The following is a 25,030-nucleotide window of genomic DNA, read 5'->3' as shown; positions in this document are numbered from 1 at the left end:
GAGAAAGCTCTTCCTCTTGCTCTGGTTCTGCAGAGGTGGGGGATCTCTGCGAGGGCGAGGCTCCTCTTGGGTATGTGCAAGGAGACTCTCTCGTTGAAGTACTTGGGTCCGATGTTGTCGAGGGACTTGTAGGCGTGGGTGAGAAGTTTGAAGGTCATGCTCTTCTCGATGGGGAGCCAGTGGAGGTCTCATATGTGTCGGGTCATGTGTCCATGCCGTGGAGTTCTCAGGACGAGCCTGGCTGCGGTGTTTTGGATGTTTTGGAGCTTGTGTAGGAGAGGGCTTTGCCATAGTCTATTCTACTGGTTATGAGTCCATTCAGGGGTATCCATTTGAAGGTCTTGCGGAGGGTCCAAAGGCAGTTGAAACTGGTGGAGGTGATGGGGTTGATCTGGCGGGTCATGGTGAGGGAAGAGTTTAGGATGATGATGAGGTTCCTCGCATGGTCTGTCGGAGTGGGGGGTTCCGAGGGTGGCAGGCCACCAGGTGTTGTCCCAGGGGGAAGCGAAGGGTCCAAGGATGAGGACCTCAGTCTTGTCAGAGTTGAGTTTCAGGCAGCTATTTTTCATCCAGGCGGCGACGTCCTTCATTCCTTCCTGGAAAACATAGTCTGGTGTTGTCGGGGTTCTTAGTGAGGGAGAGGATGAGCTGGGTGTCGTCTGCGTAAAAAACTATCCTGACCTCGTGCTGTCTGACAATGGCTGTGAGGGGAGCCATGTAAGAGTTGAAGAGTGCAGGGCTTAGTGATGATCCTTGATCTCTGTGGGTTTGGAGAGGAAAGGGGAGAGTTTGATCCTTTGGGTACTGCTGGAGGGATAGGAGTGGATCCAGGCGAGAGCGGTTTTTTGTATCCCAGCGTCATGGTGTCTGGCGGCGACAGTGCAGTGAGAGATGGTGTCGAAAGCTGCAGAGAGGTCTAGTAGGATGAGGGCCGCAGTGTGTCCCTGGGCGAGAAGCTTGTGGATGTCGTCGGTGGCAGCAAGGAGGGCAGTCTCGATGCTATGGTTGCTGCGGAATCCGGACTGGGAGGCATCTTGGATGGAGTTCTCTTTGATGAAGGCGGTCAGCTGGGTGTTTACGAGTCTCTCAGTGACTGTGGCTGCGAAGGGGAGGAGAAAGATGGGCCGGTAGTTCTTCAGGTCTGTTGGGTCGGCCGTGGGTTTCTTGAGGAGGGTTTTGACTTCTGCCCGCTTCCAGTCATCTGGGAAGATGCCGGATTCGAAGGAGGCGTTGATGGTCCATCCTAGTTCGGTTGCGATGGTGGCGGTGGCTCTGTGGTAGATGTGCAGAGGGCGGGGTCCGTGGGGGCTCCTGAGTGGGTGTTCCTCATGGTTGCTGTGGTGAGTTCGATGGTGGCGGGATACCAGGTGGTGATGGTCGGCTCTATGTCGGTGGTGGGGGGGGGCTGGTGTCCGGCGTCTGATCGCTTAAGTTGTCGTGGAGGGTCTTGATTTTCAGATGGAAGTAGGAGCTGAGTTTGTTGCAGAGATCCTGGGAAGGTGTGACTTCAGTGGCTTCGCTGGGGGGTTTGGTGAATTGTTGTATGATGTTGAAAAGTTCTTTGGTGTTGGTTGCATTGTTGAGGATTTTGTTCTTGATGAATGTCCGCTTGGTGCCTCTTATGCGCTGGTGGTATTCTTTAAGGGCGCTGCAGTAGCTGTTGAGGTTTTCTGTGGTTTTCTGGTTTCGCCAGGCTTTCTCGAGACATCTGCAGGATCGCCTGGTTTCTTCGAGTACAGTGGTGAACTAGGCAGCTTTCTCGGGGTGTTGTTTGCGGGGATGGCGGAGGGGTGCGAGCTTGTCGGCACATCTGGAGATCCACCAGTGAAATTCCTTGGCTGCGGAGTTGGCGTCAGTCTTGGCGCAGGGACGGTCTAGGCGGAGGGTGGTGTTTAGGTGCTCCTCTGTGATCTTATTCCAGTTTCTTCGTGGTGGTCGCGGGCCCGGTTTGAGTCCTGTGGTGGCATTGAAGGTGAAGTGTACGGCGTTATATACAGACAGAGGGACACCTTGCCCGGGATGGATTTTACGATTCTTGAGTCAACCAGGACTTGAGCCTATTGAAGGACCGCATTTATAAAAACATTTACGTAGATACGGATTTTTGGACGAATATACAGAAAGAATAATACGAGGTAGAGGGGACGAAAGCAAGACGAAACTGCAAACTACCCAAAAGACAACTGATGAGCCCTGAAGAAGTCTGCTCTCAGGACGAAACGCGTCGGCTGTGTCGTATTGCAATGTTCAATGTCATATGAACATGGAATAAAGAGATAAAATCAAGGAACTTTTATCCGTCTATTGATCGGAGTTGGACTGTATAATTGTCCCATTTGATTGGCTTTGCTATTGTGTGGTGCACCTGTGTTTTTGGTTTATCTGATTAAGTTCCTGCGGGAACAAGCATTGTGACAGTGGGTGCTGATCGGTGTGCACACACACCCTTGATATAAAAAAACATAAAAGGGATATGAATTTGGGAGTGATAATAGGATAGGTGCTGCTAGTAAGAAGGTTCCACTGTTAGTTTCAGAAGTATTTTTGTACGCAGTGGTGGTCTGTCCAGAGGGGCTGTGAGGTATGGCTGAAGTGGATGTTTGACCCTTCTGCGAAGATGGGATCAAGGGTGTGTCCAGCTCTGTGGGTGAGGGCAGTGACGAGCTGCTTCAGTCCGAGGTTGGAGAGGTTGTCGAGGAGGGTAATGGAGTCGGGGTCGCTGCGGTTGTCAAGGTGGAAGATGAGGTCTCTGAGGAGGATATAGTCCATAGAGGTGATGGAGTGGTGTGCGACGAGGTCGGCAATGATGGTTGTGGCCTGGGTGCGAGGTCCTGGGGGTCTGTAGGCGAGAGACCCACGTAGTGTCGTTCTGGGGTTGGTCTGGAAGTGGAGTTGGTGGTACAATTCACATTTGTGACAAATCTAACATTGGTCTGGGAGACTGCTCTCTAGAAACAGTGGGAGAGGTGGAGGTGCACACCGCCAGAGTGAATTACTCAAAGCATTGGACTCTTTGTGTGGGATTTTTGTCTTTAGGGAAGGTGCGTCACATGCACACCGAAGTGTGGATCTTAGGCTTGCTGTTTCGTTTTGGTACTGTGTATAATACTTATGTTTAAAAAAAATATAGATATTCATTAGTTCTGCTTAACAAATGTACATTTTACTGATAGCTACATTATTCTTTGTTTTTAACATGTATATAAGTGACACACGGTTTTAGCAGTATGGATCAGGACCACGAGACCCAATCCTTTTTACAAAAACATGACATACTCCTCCTCCAAGTGACCTGAAACCTGACATATCCCGCAATTCCAGGCTTCGCAGAACACCACATTCTAGCAAAGAAGCTATCCAAGTTTGGACATCCACGAGGAGGGCTATCGACATACGTATCGCAGAACTTCAACTGGGAAACCGAGATGTTGGATGTGGGGTTAAGCTGGGTCCAAGTAGTAAAAATAACCAGAAAGTTGTTACAACACTTTTTAATAATAAATGTTTACATTCATCCTGAACGGTCAACCAAGGAGGAATAAATGGAAACTTTAGCCAGACTCATTAAGGTCCTACAGAAATCAAACGGGCTATGTCCACTGATAATTTCAGGGGATTTTAATTCTAATCTAACGAGAGATGGGACATCTAGTTGCAATCAGACCACAAAACCCGGATTAGAACACATAGCAACTTTTTTGAACAAATTAGAAACACTGGGCTTGACAATCCTCAGAAGGGGAAAAAAAGGAAAACTGACAACAGGACCAACTTACACGAGTGGGAAAGTCTCGTCCACGATTGATTTTACAATAATAAGTAAGACCATTACAGCTAGTATCGTAGACTATGACATAGTCCAGCGTACAGAAAGTGATCATTACCCCCAAATCATCAGGTTGAAAACAGCAGTCACCAGGCTTAACAAGATAATCTCTCTGTCTCAATTACCGGAGAAATTTAACTTTCGAAAAATCAGATGGAGAGGGGGAAAAAACGAAGAAATTCAGGCAACAGCAAGCAAATTTATGTCAGAACGTGAACAACAAGAGGACGGAGACCACGTAAAACACTGGGAAAACCTGGTTGAGGTTTTAATTCAAAAGCATTCTGCTCCCCCAGCCACACAAAAAAAAAAAAAAACCTTAAAAGAACCTTGGTTCACCGAAGAACTAAGACTGGAAAAAAAAAGAATATCCAGGGTGCAACGGTACGTCCATATGTCCAAAAACCATGGAATTAAACCAAACCATACTCTGCTAAGGAGTTTGAGGAAGAACTATCGTAAAAAGCTGTGGGCGGCAAAGGCCAAATATAAAGAATCAATATGGCTAAAACTTTTTGAGCCAACAAAAAGCAAAACTCTCAGGATTTCTGGGGAATTATTAACAGTTTGAACAAAGGTGAATAGATGTCTCAAGATCCCGGCATCACTGCCGAAGGCTGGGAAGCCCATGTAAGGAACCTTTATGCACCAAAGGACACTACCTCATTTAACATAATGTTACGGTCAACAAAAGCAACGGATTCAGGTAACCAAGTGGGCTCCCAGGAAAGTTTAAATAAGCCTAATGACCTGGACAAGAAAAAACAGGACTGCGACCAGCCTGTACTGACATCCTGCAAAAGTGTAGCAAAACTTATACAGAAATTAAATCCCGAGGGCGCACCTGGTCCAAACGGACTACCGACAGCCGTATTCAAACTAATCGAGGACTTCTGGTCCAACCACCTAACAGCTTTGTTTAACCAAATCTTTATCTTTGGCTGTATGCCAACATCGTGGAAAGGAAACATCATCCACCCCATCTACAAAAAGGGCAACAGAAGAAACCCAGGTAACTATAGGCTGATCCCTCTTATAGATGTAGAAGGAAAACTGTACGCCTCATGTCTCTTAGAGCAGGTTCAAGAATGGGTAGAAAATAACAACTTACTTCCCAATTTTCAAATCGGCTTTAGACAGGGGATGGGGACAACAACAAACCTGACGACATTGGCCCTGCTAATGGAGAGAGCTGAGAAAAAGAACCAATGATTGCTTGGATGTTTTATAGACATAACAGCAGCCTTCGATCGAGTGAGCCGGTCAAGACTATGGGAAAATCTCAAAGACTGGGGGATGCCCAGGACACTACTAAATGCAATAATCCGCCTATACACCGATACATGGGTTAAACTAGGCCGGGGTCTGAGCCTAACATCAAAAATCAAAACTCAGGACGGCCTAAAACAAGGTTGTGTCCTGGCCCCGTGCCTATTCAACCTGTTCTTAGCAGATTTAGGTAGCAACCTAGGACAAATAAACAGCCATGCACCTAAACTTGGGAACGACTACATTCCAATTCTACAGTTCGCTGACGATATTGTTTTACTAAGTAAAACCCCAATAGGCTTACAACGCCTAATTACCAACCTTCAATCTTATTTAGAACAAGAAAAATTGGAACTAAATAGGGAAAAAACAAAAATACTGCGGCTAGTTGAGCACAAGAAGATCAAATATACATGTATGATTGACAAGTCAGTACTGGAAGAACAGAACCATTACCGGTACCTAGGCGTGACGATTGGGAAAGGCAACTCAAAAAAAGAACACACTCTGACTATAAAAGCGAAGTCCCAAACATTGATTTATGCATATAGGCAGCTCCAACAAAAAATGGGGGGTCCCAATCTCACCCACCTCCTTAGGGTAATGTCTGCCCAAATTCAACCTACATTATCATACGGACTAGTAACTTGGCTCGGAGGCGAGGCCAAATTTTTAAACGAATTACAGAATAAAATCTACAAATCTGTGTTCAAACTGCCTAAATCAGCATATGCGGCTCAAATCCGTCTCGAATTTGGCTTACAAATCCAACATCTACGTTCAATGTCAAGGTTTGTAAAATGGTGTCATAAACTTCGGCTAGCCCCACCTAAGTCCATGGATCACGTTTGTTGGCAAGAGATAAGCACCCAAGATAGAGAGCCTACCGGAAACTCTTGAGCAACCTACTTGAATTTCAGCTTGCACGAACTAGAACTCCTAGACATCTGGAACAAGGAAATAGACCATGTCTCTTTCTGTAAAATAGCCAACAGAGTGGCAAAAAGCAAATCTTTACTAAAGGATAAAAAAATACTGGCTACTCGACGCCACGCTTGGACCGTAATCTCTTCCTACTCTTATCAGAAACCTCAGATCTATATAGCAACACACTTTAGTCAATACTTAAAAAAAAACTTTCATTGACTACCGACTGGGCCAGCATTACTCAAAAGACTTAAGACCGTCTTGGATACATCAGAACGATAGTCTCCAATGTAGACTATGCGGATATCACAACAAAACTCTAATTCACCTGTTTTGCGTGTGCCCAGCGTTAATGACACTGAGAAGGAAATACTTACGAGCTACTTTTCTTAACTTGAACATAAAAACATGCCGGCAAGCGATAATAACTTGGTTGAGTGGCTCTTCTCCAATTCCTGCATGCCGGGGACATAAATTTATGACAGAAGCAAAGAAACTATTCCCGGGCAAATGCGTAGCTCTACATTCTAATTAAAAAGGATCACAGCGATTAAGGCCGGACGTTCCACCATGTGACCACAGCTCAAAACGCGTTAGACTAAGAACCCAAAAATATAATCTTTCGGGGATTTTGTGATATGGTCTTAAAAAAAATATATATATAAAAAAAAAAATAATAATAACAGAGATAAATCAAGTAATTTATGAATGCAAGTTTTATAATTGTTTTTATACTAAATGTGGATTGTAATAATTTTCATTAATTATGCAATAAAAAATTGAATTGAATTGTATATAAGTGACTGCATGAATAAGTAAATCTTTTATCATAACTATTTATCTACACTTGTTTAACGATGGAATAAAAAATAAATATAAATTGAAGCACAACAACCCTTGAAAGCCAGAGATTATTTAATGCATTTTTAATCTACATATACTACCTTCCTTATGCATATATATACCTTCTATATACTTATGTATTTATATATTTATGACTTTTCTTCTAATTCAGCATATCCAATGCCCTACCCTATTTCTCACCCTGTACCGCTCTCAATATATTCTCTACCTCAACTCTCTGACTCTTCTCAAACCTCATTCTACTACTCTTTCCAATGCACTACCCTATTTCTCAACCTGTACCTTTATCAATATATCCTCTACCTCCACTCTCATCCCAAACCCTAAACCACTTCAATGATCCCCAAAATAACCCTGACTCTTCCCTACTCTACCCCTCCTTGCATCATCTCATACTTACTATTCAGATCTCCCAAACAAGCCTTTCTAAACCCTTCCTCCTGACTCTTCCCTTCCTCCTCTCTTTTACTCATCCCAAGCCTTCTACTACTGCTATGAGCTGCAAGAAAGAAAAACTCTAAATGCTTACCTCTTTTATCCCTCCTTTTCAATCCAAATAACAAAGTAACATGTCTGCCACTCAAATTAATTTCATATTTTACTATGCTAATTCACTACTAATCCTTTATGGATTCTGGAGTACTGTGCAACTTGCCAAAAAACACTTCAACACCTCATCAGGGGTTGCAAGCGCTATATAAATGCACACCTTTTCCCTCTTCTATCCCTTCATTATCATTCTTCATCCAAATAACTGACTAACATATCCACTACTCAAATTACTTTCATATTTCACTATACTAATTCACCACTAATCCTTTATGGGTTCTGGAGTAGTGTGCTACTCACCGAAAAAGTACTTTGACGCCTCATCAGGTGTAGTAAGCGCTATATAAATGCAATTACAATACAAAACAATACCGCATTTGATGACTCAACTACTTCCAGAGAAGGACTGGCTCGTTCGTAAGTAGGATTCCCAGTGAAGTTTGTTGTGAGTGGTTTTGTGTGTAAATTTGGAAGATGTTTGCTTTAACATTGGCCTCATCTCTATCTCCCATGTAGGAGACTCAGGATACCCCAGCCAGCCATTGCTCCTGACACCATTGTGGAATCCAGTCACCCCAGGAGAGGTCTGCTTGAATGAAACCCATGGGAGAACCTGCGGATAGTGGAGTGCCTTTTTGGCCTCCTGAAGGCCAGTTTTCGCTTTCTAGCTAGAACTGGAGGAGCCCTACAATACTCACCTGGGAACCTGGAAAGGTGTGCCAGACCACCGTTGCCTGCTGCCTGCTCCACAACCTGGCAGTAAAGAAAAACAAACATCCATCTTATTGAAGACAAAGGAGACCAGGAGGATCCACTGGCTGAGGATCCCGGACTGGGAAATAATGACAGTGGCGAGGAAGTCGGATGTGACTTGCGATAACAGCTTATCAGCAACTTTTCTTCATGGCGGTAAGTATGCACTGAGATGTATTTCCAATTCTTCATTGCCTGTTGTGTAGCTGTGAGGACTATGTGCTAATGTTTGTGCAAAACAGGTTTTGAAAATAGTTGCTGTTACATGCGCACTGTATTATTCATGCTTTACTAGTGGGAAAAGTAACTGTTCTGGTTGAAGTTTAAGTTTACTTTTACTTGTGAGACATAATTTTTCCTTGCTAATCTTAATAATATTTTTGTTTCAGTGAATTTGCCATGTCCTCAAATGAGGGTATTTTCACAGTTGAGCCATCACCAGGCATATGATACTGTGTCAAACCGTGACGTGGAATCAGATCTGTCATGACACCTGCTTGCAAACTGAAGGGATGAAAGTTGCTACAACGGCAATGGACTTATATTACATCTTGTGTTATTTGTTTTGTAATATGCTCCAAGACGATGTGGTTGCGGGGACAGACCATGGGACTTTTCATTCACATTACCTATTGGATGTAGCTCTAGATGTGTGTCATCATTGTATGTCACAGTGCAAGTGCAACACCAGTGACATATGCTTGTAACCTCCCTAAAGATGCTGCAAAACTTGTTTATATGGGACCTGTTCTTACTGATCAGTGGTACTGGCCTATTTACTTTTATTTTCTCTACTAATTATGTATTAGAATCCGGGTTCTCTGGTTGGCACAGGTAGGTACTTGTGACAAGCAGGGAACCTTTCCTCTAGTCAGGGTAAGGGGTTACACTCCTAAAACAACCCCTGCTCACCCTCTAGGTAGCTTGGCTCGAGCAGACAAAGCTTATCTCAGAGCGCTATAGGTTAAGCATTTGTGAACACATACAGTAACCAAGTGACAACACCACAGATGGACACCACACAGGTTTTTATATTAAAAATAACGATTCTTTATATAGAGTTACCACAAGACCATTAAACAACAAAAATACACAATACTGTTACTTTAGATGGTAGAAGTTTGCTTAGTTCTCTTAAGTTCTTAAATGCAACACTTTAAGTCAATGTACCTTTTAGATGCGACACGCAGGGCAACGAAAGTGTTGCAACGTTGTTGATGCGATGACGTTTTTGGTGCAAAGAAATAAAGACGTGAAAATCCTCCAGATGCGTTACGCTTCTCCGTTGTTGCGAGAAGACTCGACTCGATGCGTCAGCTGCTGCGGCGTCACCCTTTACGCGATGCGACGACAGAGGCCCTGGCAGCGGCACTCTTCTCCGACGTTTGTGAGACGCTTCCACTCAATGCGATGTTGCAGCGGCAACACCCCTTTACGCGATGCGACGACAGCAGCTCCGACGGCGGCACGCTTCTCCGTGGATGCAAGGCGCTTTTCTTGATGCGGTGCAATGCGACAGCTACGATGGCTACGATGGCGACACGCTTCTTACTCGATGCGAGACTCTTCTCTTGATGCGGTGCGATGCGTCAGCTACGATGGCTGCGATGGCGACACGCTTCTTCGGCATTGCGAGACACTTCTTGGATGAGGCGAGACGCTTCCGCTCGATGCGATGCTGCAGCGGCGACGCCCTTTGCGAGATGCGACGACAACAGCTCCGACAGCGGCACGCTTCTCCTTCTTGAGTCGCGCTTCCAGCTCCTTCAGACACGCAGTCCCTCAGAAGGCCCAACAACAGCAGTAGGCACTTCCAAAAGACTCTGGGGAGCTGGGGGGTGAAGTCCACTGGTCCTGGGACTTCGTTCAGGGGGCAAGCTCAGCTCAAGCCCTTGGAGATCTTTTAAGCACAAGTTGAAATAAAGTCTTTGTAATCTTTCTCCTCTCCTTCCAGCAGCAAGGCAACCACTTCAGGCCAATCCCCCAGGTCAGGGACAGTACTCCTTACAGCTTTCCCAGGTCCTTCTCCTCAGGCAGAGGTTCTTCTTGACAAGCAGGATCTAATTTCTTGGGAGCAGGGTCCCAATACTTATACCCCTAATTCCTTTGTTCCTCTGGGGTAGAGGGGCCTTTGCCCAGTCCAAATCAGTTCTTGAGCACTTTTTTGACATGACTCTGCCTTTCTATTCAGGGTGCAGGGCAGAGACATCAGCCGCTCCACAGGAGGTGGAGCCAGCATTGTGGTGGCAGAGCACAGCCCTATTCAGAGTCCAGGTGCACTCCTCCCACCTATCTGGATGTCAATCTCTCTATTCACCACCAGGCTACCTAGCCCTGCCCCTCTGGGTTTCCCCAGCCCTGTCACTCACACAAACCAGACAGGCAGATACACATCATAGCAGAGGCGGGCTGAAATGGTTAGGCAAGCAAATACCAACTTTCTAAAAGTGGTATTTGCAAACACAGAATGTTAAAATAAACTTTACTAAAAGATGTATTTTATTATTCTGAGTTCAGGCATACTAAACTCGATTATCTACCATGTTCCCTGGGTCTGTTAGGATCATAGTATGTAACAATTCTAACAGCCCATTCTGGCCTATAGAGAACAGGTAGCCTTACAACAGTGAAAAACAAAAATGGCTGTAATTCACTATTAGGACATGCCACACACATCAGGGCTTGTCCTACCTTATGCTTACAATACACCCTGCCCTTGGGCCTACCATAGGGGTGACTAATATGAAGTTACGGGAAGGTTTAGTAGCTTGACTCAGGCAGGACAGGACAGAAAACCAGTACGGCAGAGTCCGCCTCAGGCGACAGGGTCAGCTTTCGCCAAGTCATGCAGAAGTCGGCAGAACGCGCACTAGGGACTACGTGCCCTCGAGGTTACCTAATCAGGGTCATTGTTCGGACATCGCTCATTCACTGACTATGTAAGGGCAATGATACAAAATGGACGTTGTGCACGAAATGGAACCCGTAGGTTCGAGCACAAGAATCAGTAATACATGACGAATCCTTTAGTGCAGCGTTGCGAAAATGCTTGGTTTATATTAGACTCATTATTTGCAATTCGCTAATGCCAGGATCGTCACGGTACCATTAGCTCAGAAACATGGGTTCAGTTTTCACGGAACCTCAGACCCTCCCAAGCACTAATCGATATCCGAGTCAATACCTATTTTTATCAAATCACTGAGATGTTGCTGAAGCATCATCCTTTCCATCAATACCTCTCTAGTAACAGGTGGCCTTCTTACACACGTTGTGGCGCAAAAACCACATAAGGCAGGACCACACTGGACACAGAGAAAGCACGAAAACAGGAGAGCTAAAGCAGCCCCAATGACCATAAGAACCCTCCATCCCCACGCAGATAATAGGTTCCAAAACCATCCAGCGACCACTCCCCTTCATCCATATGTATAGAATCAGAGATCTTATGCAACTTGGAAATGGCCTCATAAACTGTCGGAGCATTATCCGGAATGAAAACACAGCAACTCGATCGGATCACTTTACACACTCCACCTCGATCTACATCTAGAACCATACGGTTCTGCAACGTCATAAGGCGGTCCGCTTGAAGCTCAGCCGTCAAGTTACCAAGGGCACCAGCCGTTACATTAACAGTGGATTCAACTACACGAGTCAGTTGTCTCAGGTTCCTACTATTAACCATAGGTCCCCAAAACGGCAGAAAACCCTTGAGGAAGTCTCCCACTTCCTGACCCGCAGTGTCTTCCTGACTAACAACGCCCCTCACAATTCTGGCCTTGTGATAATCAGAGGCAGCCGTAAATGTAGGCGGCAGTAAGTTAGCAACATAACATGTTCCCGAAAAATCTGGGGGCAACCATGTGTATGCTCGGTCATAACAGACAAAGTATGTACCCTTGGCAGCCAAAAATGCAGGAGAAGACTGTGATGGAAAAACGTACGTTTCAGTACAGTCACTCTTCCCCAGCTGAGCTCTCGTATTCTGACCATTGCCTTGCAAACAAAAACGACCTAAGTGTGGTACGACCCAAATCGGAGACGAGCTCTTGCGCTGTTTCTCACCCAGACTAATGCTATACCCAGTCGCATTCCAACCCATGTAAGCTCGCAACTCATCCTTAGGAATAGAAGAATATGCATCGATATCTCTACTCATATCGGCAACTCCTCTTACCAAGGCTTTATTGCTAGAGCTATATCTTGTGGAGCGTGGTGGTCGCGGGGGATAGGTCTCAAGCGCAAAGAGGAACATAGTCTGGAATGCCCACGATGACCCATTATAGCTAAAAGGCAGAACTAGATACGGGATACCTTTATCGACGGTATGCGGCATTAATCCACATACCCAGCAATTAGTCATATTCATCACTAGTTGGTGTTGGTGCAGGAGTTGAATAAATGAATTGTTCACGAACTCAGAACGTCTCGCTTGTTCGTGTTCAGATAAAAGGTGGAAAGAGTGCGAGGAAGCAGTCGTAACAGGAAAGGAAACGTGAGGAGGCACCGTAGACATAGTAGGTACAAAAATTAACTGGGCACCAAAGACAATTCCACCCATCAGAGTTACCAAGACGATCAAAAACATTAGGGCACACTGGATCAGGAAACATTTGTTGTGCAATATTTCATGCTCAATCATAGTATTAACACCTCGCAGCGCAGGAAGCTCCATCCTCTACTCGAGCCGTCCGTGGCGGTTGGTTTGTACCTGTTCGGAAATGCATCCGTTAGCCTTGGGAGTTCCCAAAGACCAACCGGGGGAACCGACCTAGCGTCTGGTAACCTGCAAATCAAAACTAGGCACACGTCACGGCCCTACGGTGAACCCGGATGGCGGGTTCTAAATATATAAAAAAAAAAAAAACAACGCACACAGCAAACTTCCTGGCTGAGGAGAATACAATTGTCCAAAGATGAGTTGTCAGGGCAGAGGGGGCAAAGGAAAACACGAAAGGGTATTCACTTTATTAGTCCTTGGAATGGGAGCGTAAAGAGTAACGATGTCTTCCAGGTTGTGTCTGTTCTTCGAACAAGGGACCAGATGGTGAAACAGTGTTCAATTGTTCAGGTGAATGTTTGAACGGAGTAATGTTCGAATCCAGGGGCAAAGGCACAGTTCCAGGTGAAGCAGCAGTGTTCTTCAGGTTAGCAGACTCAAGACCTTTAAATTGTGCATCGCTGAACGGGACAAGCCTAGGAACACACTGAGGCGCCGATCACGATCCTGTAAAAACCGGGTACGAACCGTCGGACGGAGCATATTCTCCGTCCGACGCGTACCCGGTCGTCAAAATATACAAACATGGAATTACGATTCGCACGGGAACACCATTTCCGTACGAATCGTAAAAAACCCCGACCGAACAAAATAAACCTACAAATGCGATCCGGGAAAGCGCCGACCTGACGTCGGGACGCTCGCAGCCTGCCATTCACGAACCAGGAATTACGATTCGCACCGACGTCATCCCGCACGGTGAATATTTTCCGGCTGCCAAAAACTGCCGGGAAATCAGGACGACGCGAACAAGGACTACCAGTACACGACGGACAGACAGGACGACGCGAACAAGGAGGACCAGTACGCGACGGACAGACAGGACGACGCGAACAAGGAGTACCAGTACGCGATGGACAGACAGGACGACGCGAACAAGGAGGACCAGTACGCGACGGACAGACAGGACGACGCGAACAAGGAGTACCCGTACGCGACGGACAGACATGGACCCGAACCTACGTGTCATCCCGGCCCTCATAGCAGTCGACCTCCTCTACAGGTTCGGACGCAGACGCCGCAGAAGGTCAGAACAACTAAGGGAGGGGGGAAAGTGGGGGGGGGTGGCAGGACCAGGGCAGGCCACAAACCCCCCACCAAAGTCACACAGCACACATGCCCTGGACATACCTGACTCCCAGGCCCTGGTCACTACGAGGGGGTGGGGGCGTGTCCAGCTAAGCCAGCGACCGCCACAACGGAAGTCCTTCACGACGCGAACCGGCAACACAACCAGACAGGTACGTCCCGTACCCACGCCTGAAGAGCGTGGGTACGAGTCGTACCACGCCCACACCCACGTCACCCCAACAATGGCGGGATGGCTCGTACCCACGTGGCAAAGGCCTGGGTACGGGCCGCACAAGCATCACATAGCGTGGGGACGGATATGTACGGACCGTACCCCCACCCCGTATGCATGGAGCGTACCCCCACCCCAACAGTGTAAGTACGACCCGTACCCTCACCTCGAATGCATGGAGCGTACCCCCACCCCAACAGTGTAAGTACGACCCGTACCCCCACCCGCGTACGTATGGAGCGTACCCCCACCCCAACAGTGTAAGTACGACCCGTACCCCCACCCACGTACGTATGGAGCGTACCCCCACCCCAACAGTGTAAGTACGACCCGTACCCCCACCCGCGTACGTATGGAGCATACCCCCACCCCAACAGTGTAAGTACGACACGTACCCCCACCCGCGTACGTATGGAGCCTACCCCCACCCCAACAGTGTAAGTACGACCCGTACCCCCACCCGCGTACGTATGGAGCGTACCCCCACCCCAACAGTGTAAGTACGGCCCGTACCCTCACCTTGAATGCATGGAGCGTACCCCCACCCCAACAGTGTAAGTACGACCCGTACCCTCACCTCGAATGCATGGAGCGTACCCCCACCCCAACAGTGTAAGTACGACACGTACCCCCACCTCGAATGCATGGAGCGTACCCACATCCGTGTATGTCATGAGCGTACATATTGTGAAATAGGAGGGGTGTGTGCAGAGTCCTCCCAGCAGTGCCCAGAGACAGGAGGGGTGGGGGCCTATCACTCCCAGCAGTGCCCAGACACAGGAGGGGTGGGTGCCTATCACTCCCAGCAGTGCCCAGAGACAGGAGGGGTGGGGGCCTATCACTCCCAGCAATGCCCTGAGACAGGAGGGGTGGGTGCAGAGTCCTCCCAGCAGTGCCCTGAGACAGGAGGGGTGGGTGCCTAACACTCCCAGCAGTGCCCAGAGACAGGAGGGGTGGGGGCCTATCACTCCCAGCAGTGCCCTGAGACAGGAGGGGTGTGTGCAGAGTCCTCCCAGCAGTGCCCTGAGACAGGAGGGGTGTGTGCAGAGTCCTCCCAGCAGTGCCCTGAGACAGGAGGGGTGGGGGCCTATCACTCCCAGCAGTGCCCAGAGACAGGAGGGGTGGGGGCCTATCACTCCCAGCAGTGCCCTGAGACAGGAGGGGTGTGTGCAGAGTCCTCCCAGCAGTGCCCAGAGAAAGGAGGGGTGTGTGCAGAGTCCTCCCAGCAGTGCCCTGAGACAGGAGGGGTGGGTGCAGAGTCCTCCCAGCAGTGCCCTGAGACAGGAGGGGTGGGGGCCTATCACTCCCAGCAGTGCCCTGAGACAGGAGGGGTGGGGGCCTATCACTCCCAGCAGTGCCCTGAGACAGGAGGGGTGGGTGCAGAGTCCTCCCAGCAGTGCCCAGAGACAGGAGGGGTGGGGGCCTATCACTCCCAGCAGTGCACAGAGACAGGAGGGGTGAGGGCCTATCACTCCCAGCAGTGCCCTGAGACAGGAGGGGTGTGTGCAGAGTCCTCCCAGCAGTGCCCAGAGACATGAGGGGTGGGTGCCTATCACTCCCAGCAGTGCCCAGAGACAGGAGGGGTGTGTGCAGAGTCCTCCCAGCAGTGCCCAGAGACAGGAGGGGTGGGGGCCTATCACTCCCAGCAGTGCCCTGAGACAGGAGGGGTGGGGGCCTATCACTCCCAGCAGTGCCCTGAGACAGGAGGGGTGGGGGCCTATCACTCCCAGCAGTGCCCTGAGACAGGAGGGGTGGGTGCAGAGTCCTCCCAGCAGTGCCCAGAGACAGGAGGGGTGTGTGCAGAGTCCTCCCAGCAGTGCCCTGAGACAGGAGGGGTGGGTGCAGAGTCCTCCCAGCAGTGCCCTGAGACAGGAGGGGTGGGTGCAGAGTCCTCCCAGCAGTGCCCTGAGACAGGAGGGGTGGGTGCAGAGTCCTCCCAGCAGTGCCCTGAGACAGGAGGGGTGGGGGCCTATCACTCCCAGCAGTGCCCTGAGACAGGAGGGGTGGGGGCCTATCACTCCCAGCAGTGCCCTGAGACAGGAGGGGTGGGTGCAGAGTCCTCCCAGCAGTGCCCAGAGACAGGAGGGGTGTGTGCAGAGTCCTCCCAGCAGTGCCCTGAGACAGGAGGGGTGGGTGCAGAGTCCTCCCAGCAGTGCCCTGAGACAGGAGGGGTGGGGGCCTATCACTCCCAGCAGTGCCCAGAGACAGGAGGGGTGGGGGCCTATCACTCCCAGCAGTGCCCTGAGACAGGAGGGGTGTGTGCAGAGTCCTCCCAGCAGTGCCCAGAGACATGAGGGGTGGGTGCCTATCACTCCCAGCAGTGCCCAGAGACAGGAGGGGTGTGTGCAGAGTCCTCCCAGCAGTGCCCAGAGACAGGAGGGGTGGGGGCCTATCACTCCCAGCAGTGCCCTGAGACAGGAGGGGTGTGTGCAGAGTCCTCCCAGCAGTGCCCAGAGACAGGAGGGGTATGTGCAGAGTCCTCCCAGCAGTGCCCTGAGACAGGAGGGGTGGGTGCAGAGTCCTCCCAGCAGTGCCCTGAGACAGGAGGGGTGGGGCCTATCACTCCCAGCAGTGCCCTGAGACAGGAGGGGTGGGGGCCTATCACTCCCAGCAGTGCCCTGAGACAGGAGGGGTGGGTGCAGAGTCCTCCCAGCAGTGCCCAGAGACAGGAGGGGTGTGTGCAGAGTCCTCCCAGCAGTGCCCTGAGACAGGAGGGGTGGGTGCAGAGTCCTCCCAGCAGTGCTCTGAGACAGGAGGGGTGGGGGCCTATCACTCCCAGCAGTGCCCAGAGACAGGAGGGGTGGGGGCCTATCACTCCCAGCAGTGCCCTGAGACAGGAGGGGTGTGTGCAGAGTCCTCCCAGCAGTGCCCAGACACAGGAGGGGTGTGTGCAGAGTCCTCCCAGCAGTGCCCAGAGACAGGAGGGGTGGGTGCCCATCACTCCCAGCAGTGCCCATGGAACGCAAAGGGTGGAGTAGCCACAGATACCATGCCCACAAATGTCAGTCAGGTGCACAAAGACCCTGCAGTACCTGTACCACATGTGTGCGAGGCTGGGAGTATACGCATGCATAGGGCCAAAAACATGTCCACATGAAGTCATGTCAATAGGCCACATACACAAGTACAATGACTACCAAGGATGCCACGAATGATGCAGGTGGAAAATGGCTCAGCATGCATGTGCAAAGGTGAAGGACTACGTCACACACCCAGCTAATGGACACACAGCTCTGCGCTAAAGTCAGGGGACACCCTGCAGGGAAGAAGTCAGGATACACAGAGGAAGGAATACACCTTGGGACAATTGCAACATGCAGCAACTGCTTACATGAATGGAGAAAGGTAGCTAACACTGTGTGATGGCACACAGATCCCAGGGTCCCCCCTATGAGCAGCACACTACTACATTTCCCACACACCCAACACATGACCAACACCCACAACCATGTAGCAGCCCCACCAACAGCAATGCCAGCAAAGCAGGAGTGTTCCAAGGGCAAAAAATAAATAGCTTTATTTAGCATGAGCAAAAAACTAGTATGAAGTAAGTCCAATATTAACAAAGCCCATAGGGCAGTCCAGGAGTCCCAGCTGGATGGGGGACACAGTGGGATGCGTGTCCCCTAGCTTGCCTGCACAGTTACAAGCCGTTGTCTTCCACAGGGGTCAGGGCATCATGTTGGGGGGAAGGAACAGGCACCGCAGGGACAGGAAGGCGAAGGGTAGGCGACGTGGGTGCAGGGATGGAGGACTCCACCACAGGGGGTGGGGCAGGGCCAAAGGTGGATTCTAGGAGCGCGCTGCACACCTCGGCATGGTCCTCCAGGGACTCCCCTGCACCCGAAGGAACCACAGGCCCCAAGAAGGGGGGGGTCAGAGGGATGGGTCGCAGCGCCACTGGGGGAGGGTGTGGACAGGGGGGGGGACTCAAGCACCCTGACCGTGGACCTCCTTGACCGCTTGCGGGGTGGTGTCACTGTGGGGCTCAGGGACAGAGCGGCCATGAAGGAGTCTTTGGGGGAGATGTGGCCAGGAGAGCTGAGGGGAGGGGATTTGGAGGGAGTGGATTGGGTGGAATGCGGACTCCCACTCTGGCTGCGTGTCACACGTTTGCCCCCCGACCCAGTGGGTGTGCCTACTTCACCCTGTGTGTGTGTGTCAGGAGGTGTGCGGCGGACCTTCCGTACTGGTGTGGTGCCTGTGTCTGTTGTGGTGGGTGCATGCTTACGTCTGGGTGTATGTGGGACAGGCATGGGAGTGGGAAGTGTGGAAGGAGCAGGGGTAGGGGAGGGACGTAGCGCTGCAGGAGACCCACTGCTGCAGTCAGTGTGGAGTCTATGGACTTCAGCAAGTTGCGTTGGTCAGCCTGCGATGAATGAATGCCCTCCAAGTATGCCTCCATGTTGTTGAGGACCTGGCTGTGGGCATGGAGGACATTAAGGATCGCAGTCTGACCAATCTGCAACTGCCGCTGGATGTCCACAGACTCAGCATTGGCGGCAGCAGTGGAGACAGGGGCAGGGGGTGCGGTGCCTGGCAGGAAGGAGACATGTGGTGACCGGGCACGTTGGGAAGGGACACGAGCATGTGGGAGGCGGCTGATGCCAATGGAGGGGGCAGTGCCAGATGTAGGGCTGCTGTCAGATGGTGGTGCAGCCACCGCCCACTCGGAGAGATCATCCTCGGACCCGTCAGCTTCATACTCTGTTGTGCCAGTCGACAGGTCCCCGGGTTCACTCTCCTCCGCCTCAGTCCCACTCGAAGTGCCAGCCCCGATGTCACCGCTGGCACTGGTGCTCGGTCCCTCCGCGCCGTCTGTGTCCATGTCTCCCTCCGTGTCCCCCGACGATGCTGTGGGCAGGGTGAAGAGACAGAAATTAATCATACACCTGTATACATATGTCACATGAGTCAAATCTACTTAGGTTACAGTGCATAGCCTGAAACAAAGGATGAGTTACAACTACAAAACAAGGTACATATGTAGGCCCTGCAAGACACAGTTGTGTGACCCACCATGCCATGGAAAAACTATGGAGAGCATGACACAATAGCAAATGAGATGACATGGTATTTTGACTGAGGAGCAAGGCCCTGGGGACAATACAGCACTGCATCTGCACCACACAGCGTGGCAGGAAATTGGGATGAGCAGGGACCATATCCAGGAACTAGAGGCACATGCAGCATAGGTAATACTGATAACATGCCCACCCTGACTGGCACGCTGCACCTTGAGTGTATGTCCAGACAAACATCACACACTGGCCAGTCCGAGCAAGGAGATTACAGGTCTTGACATGTAGGCCATGGCCGCACCACCCACCCCCTACATGAGACAAATCTGTGGAGACACAGGAAGCACTTACATCTCTCAGTCTGGGTGAAATACACATGGGATGCAATAATTCAAGATTGCACACCAAATACCCAAGGTGCGCCTGTCCAAATAATCATGTACAAATGGGCATCATCAGATGATTGCTACAAGACACACAGGCAATGGCCACCGTGAGTATGTACTTGGAAAATCAGGTCAGGCTGGACAGTGGACACTTGTAATACATCTCACGTCAATAAACATGGTGCCAGGGGACAATGGCACAGAGCACAACCTATGCTGTAGACACAGAGATTGTCGACATTCTCGGATTACACACATGATACCTAGGAAAAGATGCCCCTGGGGACAGTAGTGGCCACACAGCTCCATGCTCCTGAATGGAAATGACTGCAACACACGCTAACATCCCTGCACTATGCGTAACGCACACTCATGCACATCATGTCACAGGCCACCACATGGGACATGCCTGCTGGAAGGCCTCGCACTCAAGAGATTAACTCCCATGTCTGCAATCAGCATTAGTGCCAACTTACATGGAACCCACAAGTCCAGAACTGGACAGGGCACAGGCAAGGTCACTAAACCTGTTACACACCACCCCCACACATGATGCTGCAGGCATTGTACACTTGGAGAATGTGTCAGGCTACATAACTTTGTGATGGAGTGACTACACAGAGACCAGTGAACACATTGCAAGGTGGGGAAGGGAGGCAGGAGAGGCGGCAGGAGAGGCCTGCAACACTGTGGGTAACAGGATCTGCACAGCACCATAAACTCTGGAAGTGTATCCATGGAACAGTGCACTTACAAATGCTGGTGAAACACAACAAACACACACATGTACCTACCCCCTTCCAGCTGCTGCATCTCCTGTAGGCACCTGTCCAAGTCAGGAAAGACCACCGCCAGCACACGTTTCAGGATGTGGGAGAGACGGCGGCGCCCGCGGTTCTTATGGCTCTCAGGTGAGTCCCCCAGCAGGACCCGTGCGATCCTCAACGTCCAGCACCAGATATCCTGCCAGCGTTTCCTCACCTGGGGCAGGCGCCGCTTCCGACCATCCGCACTCCTCACGGAGCTGACGGCGTCCAGCCATATCTTCTCCTTGGCAGAGGCGTCTACCTGTGAGGATGGACAAGTGACACTACCTCAATACACCTGGCACATGTAACAGGGACACAGATTATAACACATTTGCTTTTTCCAACAAGGCATAGTATGCATCCAACGCATTGCACCTTTGTCATAGGGACATGATCCTCTGGGGGAAGGCCAAAAGCAGTACGTGCCATTTAAAGGACACAGGTGGAATGAGGGCAACTACACAAGCAATGATCCAGGCTCACACTGTGCATCACACCCACCCCTCCTGTCTCTGGGCACTGCTGGGAGTGTTAGGCACCCACCCCTCCTGTCTCAGGGCACTGCTGGGAGGACTCTGCACCCACCCCTCCTGTCTCAGGGCACTGCTGGGAGTGATAGGCCCCCACCCCTCCTGTCTCTGGGCACCGCTGGGAGTGATAGGCCCCCACCCCTCCTGTCTCTGGGCACTGCTGGGAGTGTTAGGCACCCACCCCTCCTGTCTCTGGGCACTGCTGGGAGTGTTAGGCACCCACCCCTCCTGTCTCAGGGCACTGCTGGGAGGACTCTGCACCCACCCCTCCTGTCTCAGGGCACTGCTGGGAGGACTCTGCACACACCCCTCCTGTCTCAGGGCACTGCTGGGAGGACTCTGCACACACCCCTCCTGTCTCAGGGCACTGCTGGGAGTGATAGGCCCCCACCCCTCCTGTCTCTTGGCACTGCTGGGAGACATCAGGCATTCCCCCCCTGGCACCCCCCCTACAGTACATAGCATGTGTGTTACACCTGAACACAATGGCAGAAGTCACAGTCACAAAAAAGGGACACAGTCTGTGCCAGTGGACACTGAACTCACCTGATAACCTGGTCGCCCATACAGCATGGGGTACCGTGGGGGGATCACATCCACCAAAGCCATGTTCTCCTCCAGGGTGAATGGCTGTGACCTCTCCACAGCCCTTGACATGGTTCCAGGGAATCAGTAGCAGCAGCTGGGTCGTGGAATACAGAGATGTGCAGGCAAGTGCTCCCTCATGGGACCTGGCTGCCTTATATCTGCCTTGCTGGCCCATCTCATGCACAGGAGTACAGAGTGATTGGTCACTCACATTTGCATCCTATGTTTCCTCCAATCCCTTCAAACCTAGCAGTCTGTGGGTTCTCAATCTGTTTTTTTCTCCTGCATGATGTCAGCCCCACAAACACATTGCAACAAAGTAGATTCATTCCAACTGACTTCTGCTGTGCACCTTCCTGAACAAAATCAAAATTTGAACTTAATACTTGTCCCTCATGTGTCCCCTATGTAATTTGGAGCTTCACACATAGGTACGGTGCGTTCCGGGGCCCTAGGGCACCCCAAATGCATAGCAACGGCCCGTACACGTGTGCCTACGTTCACTATCACTATGGGTGTCCTCGCGTATGCGTACACGTAGTTGTACGGGCAGTACACACGCCTGTACTCTCCCTATCACTATGGGTGTCCTCGCGTATGCGTACTCGTAGTGGTACGGGCCGTACACACGCCTGCACGCTCACTATCACTACGTGTACGCATACGCGAGGACACCCATAGTGATAGGGTGAGTACAGGCGTGTGTACGGCCCGTACAACTACGTGTACGCTTACGCGAGGACACCCATAGTGATAGGGAGAGTACAGCCGTGTGTACGGCCCGTACAACTACGTGTACGCATACGCGAGGACACCCATAGTGATAGGGAGAGTACAGGCGTGTGTACGGCCCGTACAACTACGTGTACGCATACGCGAGGACACCCATAGTTGTAGGGAGAGTACAGGCGTGTGTACGGCCCGTACAACTACGTGTACGCATACGCGAGGACACCCATAGTGATGGGGAGAGTACAGGCGTGTGTACGGCCCGTACCACTATGGGTGTTCTTGCGTATGCGTACTCATAGTTGTACGGGCCGTACACACGCCTGTACGCTCACTATCACTACGTGTACGCATACGCGAGGACACCCATAGTGATAGGGAGAGTACAGGCGTGTGTACGGCCCGTACCACTATGGGTGTCCTCACGTATGCGTACTCGTAGTGGTACGGGCCGTACACACGCCTGTACGCTCACTATCACTACGTGTACGCATACGCGAGGACACCCATAGTGATAGGGAGAGTACAGGCGTGTGTACGGCCCGTACCACTATGGGTGTTCTTGCGTATGCGTACTCGTAGTGGTACGGACCGTACACATGCCTGTACGCTCACCATCACGATGGGTACACATACGGCAGCACTCCCATAGTGATATGGGAACGTACACAGGCCCTCTTAGCAGCAGTACGGCGGTTTTCACACATCACAGTGGTGACAGGCAGCACACAGGAAGGAATAGGGCGGACATACTTGTCCATGGATTGACATACTTGTCCATGAATGGACATCAAGGCATTGTCTGTGCATTACTACATGTGTGGGGCACAGGTGTGACAGGCTGTGATGTGGCACATTACTCCTGAGTCGAGAAGGCACCAGATGTATGATGAGATGTGTACAGATGTAATGTGTGATGGTGCAATGTGTGGCAGGCATGCCCTTGACTCCTTGGACATGTGTGCATGTCGTACTGCACACTTGGGATGACCGACACTGGCATGGCACGGACACCAACACACGGAAGTGTCCCCTGATGCCCGTTACAGGGGTTACCACACCTGACTTGTCACTACCCACGGTGCACGATGTGACTATGTCATGTATGTGTGGGGGCTTCCCATTTGGTTGATGTTGGAGCACCCTCAAAAGCTGCAGCTGTTGCAGCAACCAACATGTGTCTGTGTGTAGATTGACATTGCACACTGTTCCGCACACCATGCCACATGTGGTTTCGGATGTGAGGTGCGCATGTATGCATGGGACACGGAGTAGCGTGACAAGGACATGTCTGCATCCTCTCAATGAATGTGTGGTGAGTCATGACATGTGCACCTTCATGGCAAGGTGTGTGGGCTGTCCTAGTGTAATGTCATGTGACCTGTGGCTCTAGTGTTCCGCTACCAGTCTCTGCAATCGGCCTCCTACTTCTGCTGATGTGTGGGTGTATGTCACTCCTGTCTTGCGTCTGGCTGTTCATTTGCACTGGGACACAGCTAATCCCATGGCATGGCATGGGGAGGTTCTCAATCTCCGTGTGTAGCTGGGTCTTGGTAGGAGTGTCACCTGGCAGGCATACGTATCCAGGGCATGTGGCACATACCTCACTCTGTATGTAGCATATGTGTATAGACAGAATAACATGTGCTCAGTACAAATGATTTGTTGTTGTGGTGCACTCACTCTTCCTTGTCACTTCAAAATTACTGCAGAGCGCCGCCTCTTCCCCGAGCAATGCCGGACTTGGCTGCCATGCGGGAGAATGATCGGATCCGGTGCTACCGCTTCCCACGACGGTTGATTCTGGAGTTGACGGCGAGACTGGCACCACACCTGCAACCGCTGCACAGGTATCCTACGGCACTGACACCCAAGCTGAAGGTAATGGCAGCCCTACATTTTCTAGCCACGGGTACCTTTCAAAATACCATAGCTCATGTTGGTGGCATGTCCCAGAGCATGTTCTGCCGTGTGCTGCATGATTTCTTAGAGGCCATGTTGATTCACCTGGATGACTTCATCAAGTTCCCAACCCCTGAACAGATGACTGGGGTCAAGCGTGGATTCTATGCCCTGGGAGGGATGCCCCATGTCATTGGGTCCATAGATGGGACACATGTAGCTTTGGTACCACCACACGCACGGGAGGTAGCGTACCGCAATCGGAAGCACTACCACTCCATCAATGCCCTTGTGGTGTGTCTGTCCAACATGGTGATTTCACATGTCTGTGCTCGTTTTCCAGGATCAGCACACGATGCCTACATCATGAGGCGTAGCAGGATGCCTGAAATGATGATGCAGCTGCGCAACGAACGAGCATGTGTTGTTGGTGGGTACAGTCTGTCTGTCCTGTATTTTGCATAGCCTACCAGCACGACCGCTTCACCACTTCTAACGATGTCCATGTGTTTCCCATGTAGGGGACGCTGTCTATCCCAACATGCCATGGCTGCTCACACCTCTCCGCAACCCCATCACGCCGGCCCAGCTCCGCTACAACACCGCCCATGGCCGGACAAGGCGAGTGATAGAGAGGACGTTTGGCCTGCTGAAGAGCCGATTTCGGTGCCTCCACAAGACCGGCGGCGCACTCCCATATGCCCCTGCGAAGGTCTGCAAAATCTTCATGGTCTGCTGCATGCTGCACAACATGGCAGTTGAGAAAGCTGTGCCACTCATCCTGGATCAAC

Source organism: Triturus cristatus, chromosome 3_1, assembly GCF_964204655.1.
Source record: "Triturus cristatus chromosome 3_1, aTriCri1.1, whole genome shotgun sequence".
NCBI classification, from domain to species: domain Eukaryota; kingdom Metazoa; phylum Chordata; class Amphibia; order Caudata; family Salamandridae; genus Triturus; species Triturus cristatus.
The sequence above is the reverse complement of the archived record's forward strand: the minus strand, read 5'-3'. Positions refer to the sequence as shown.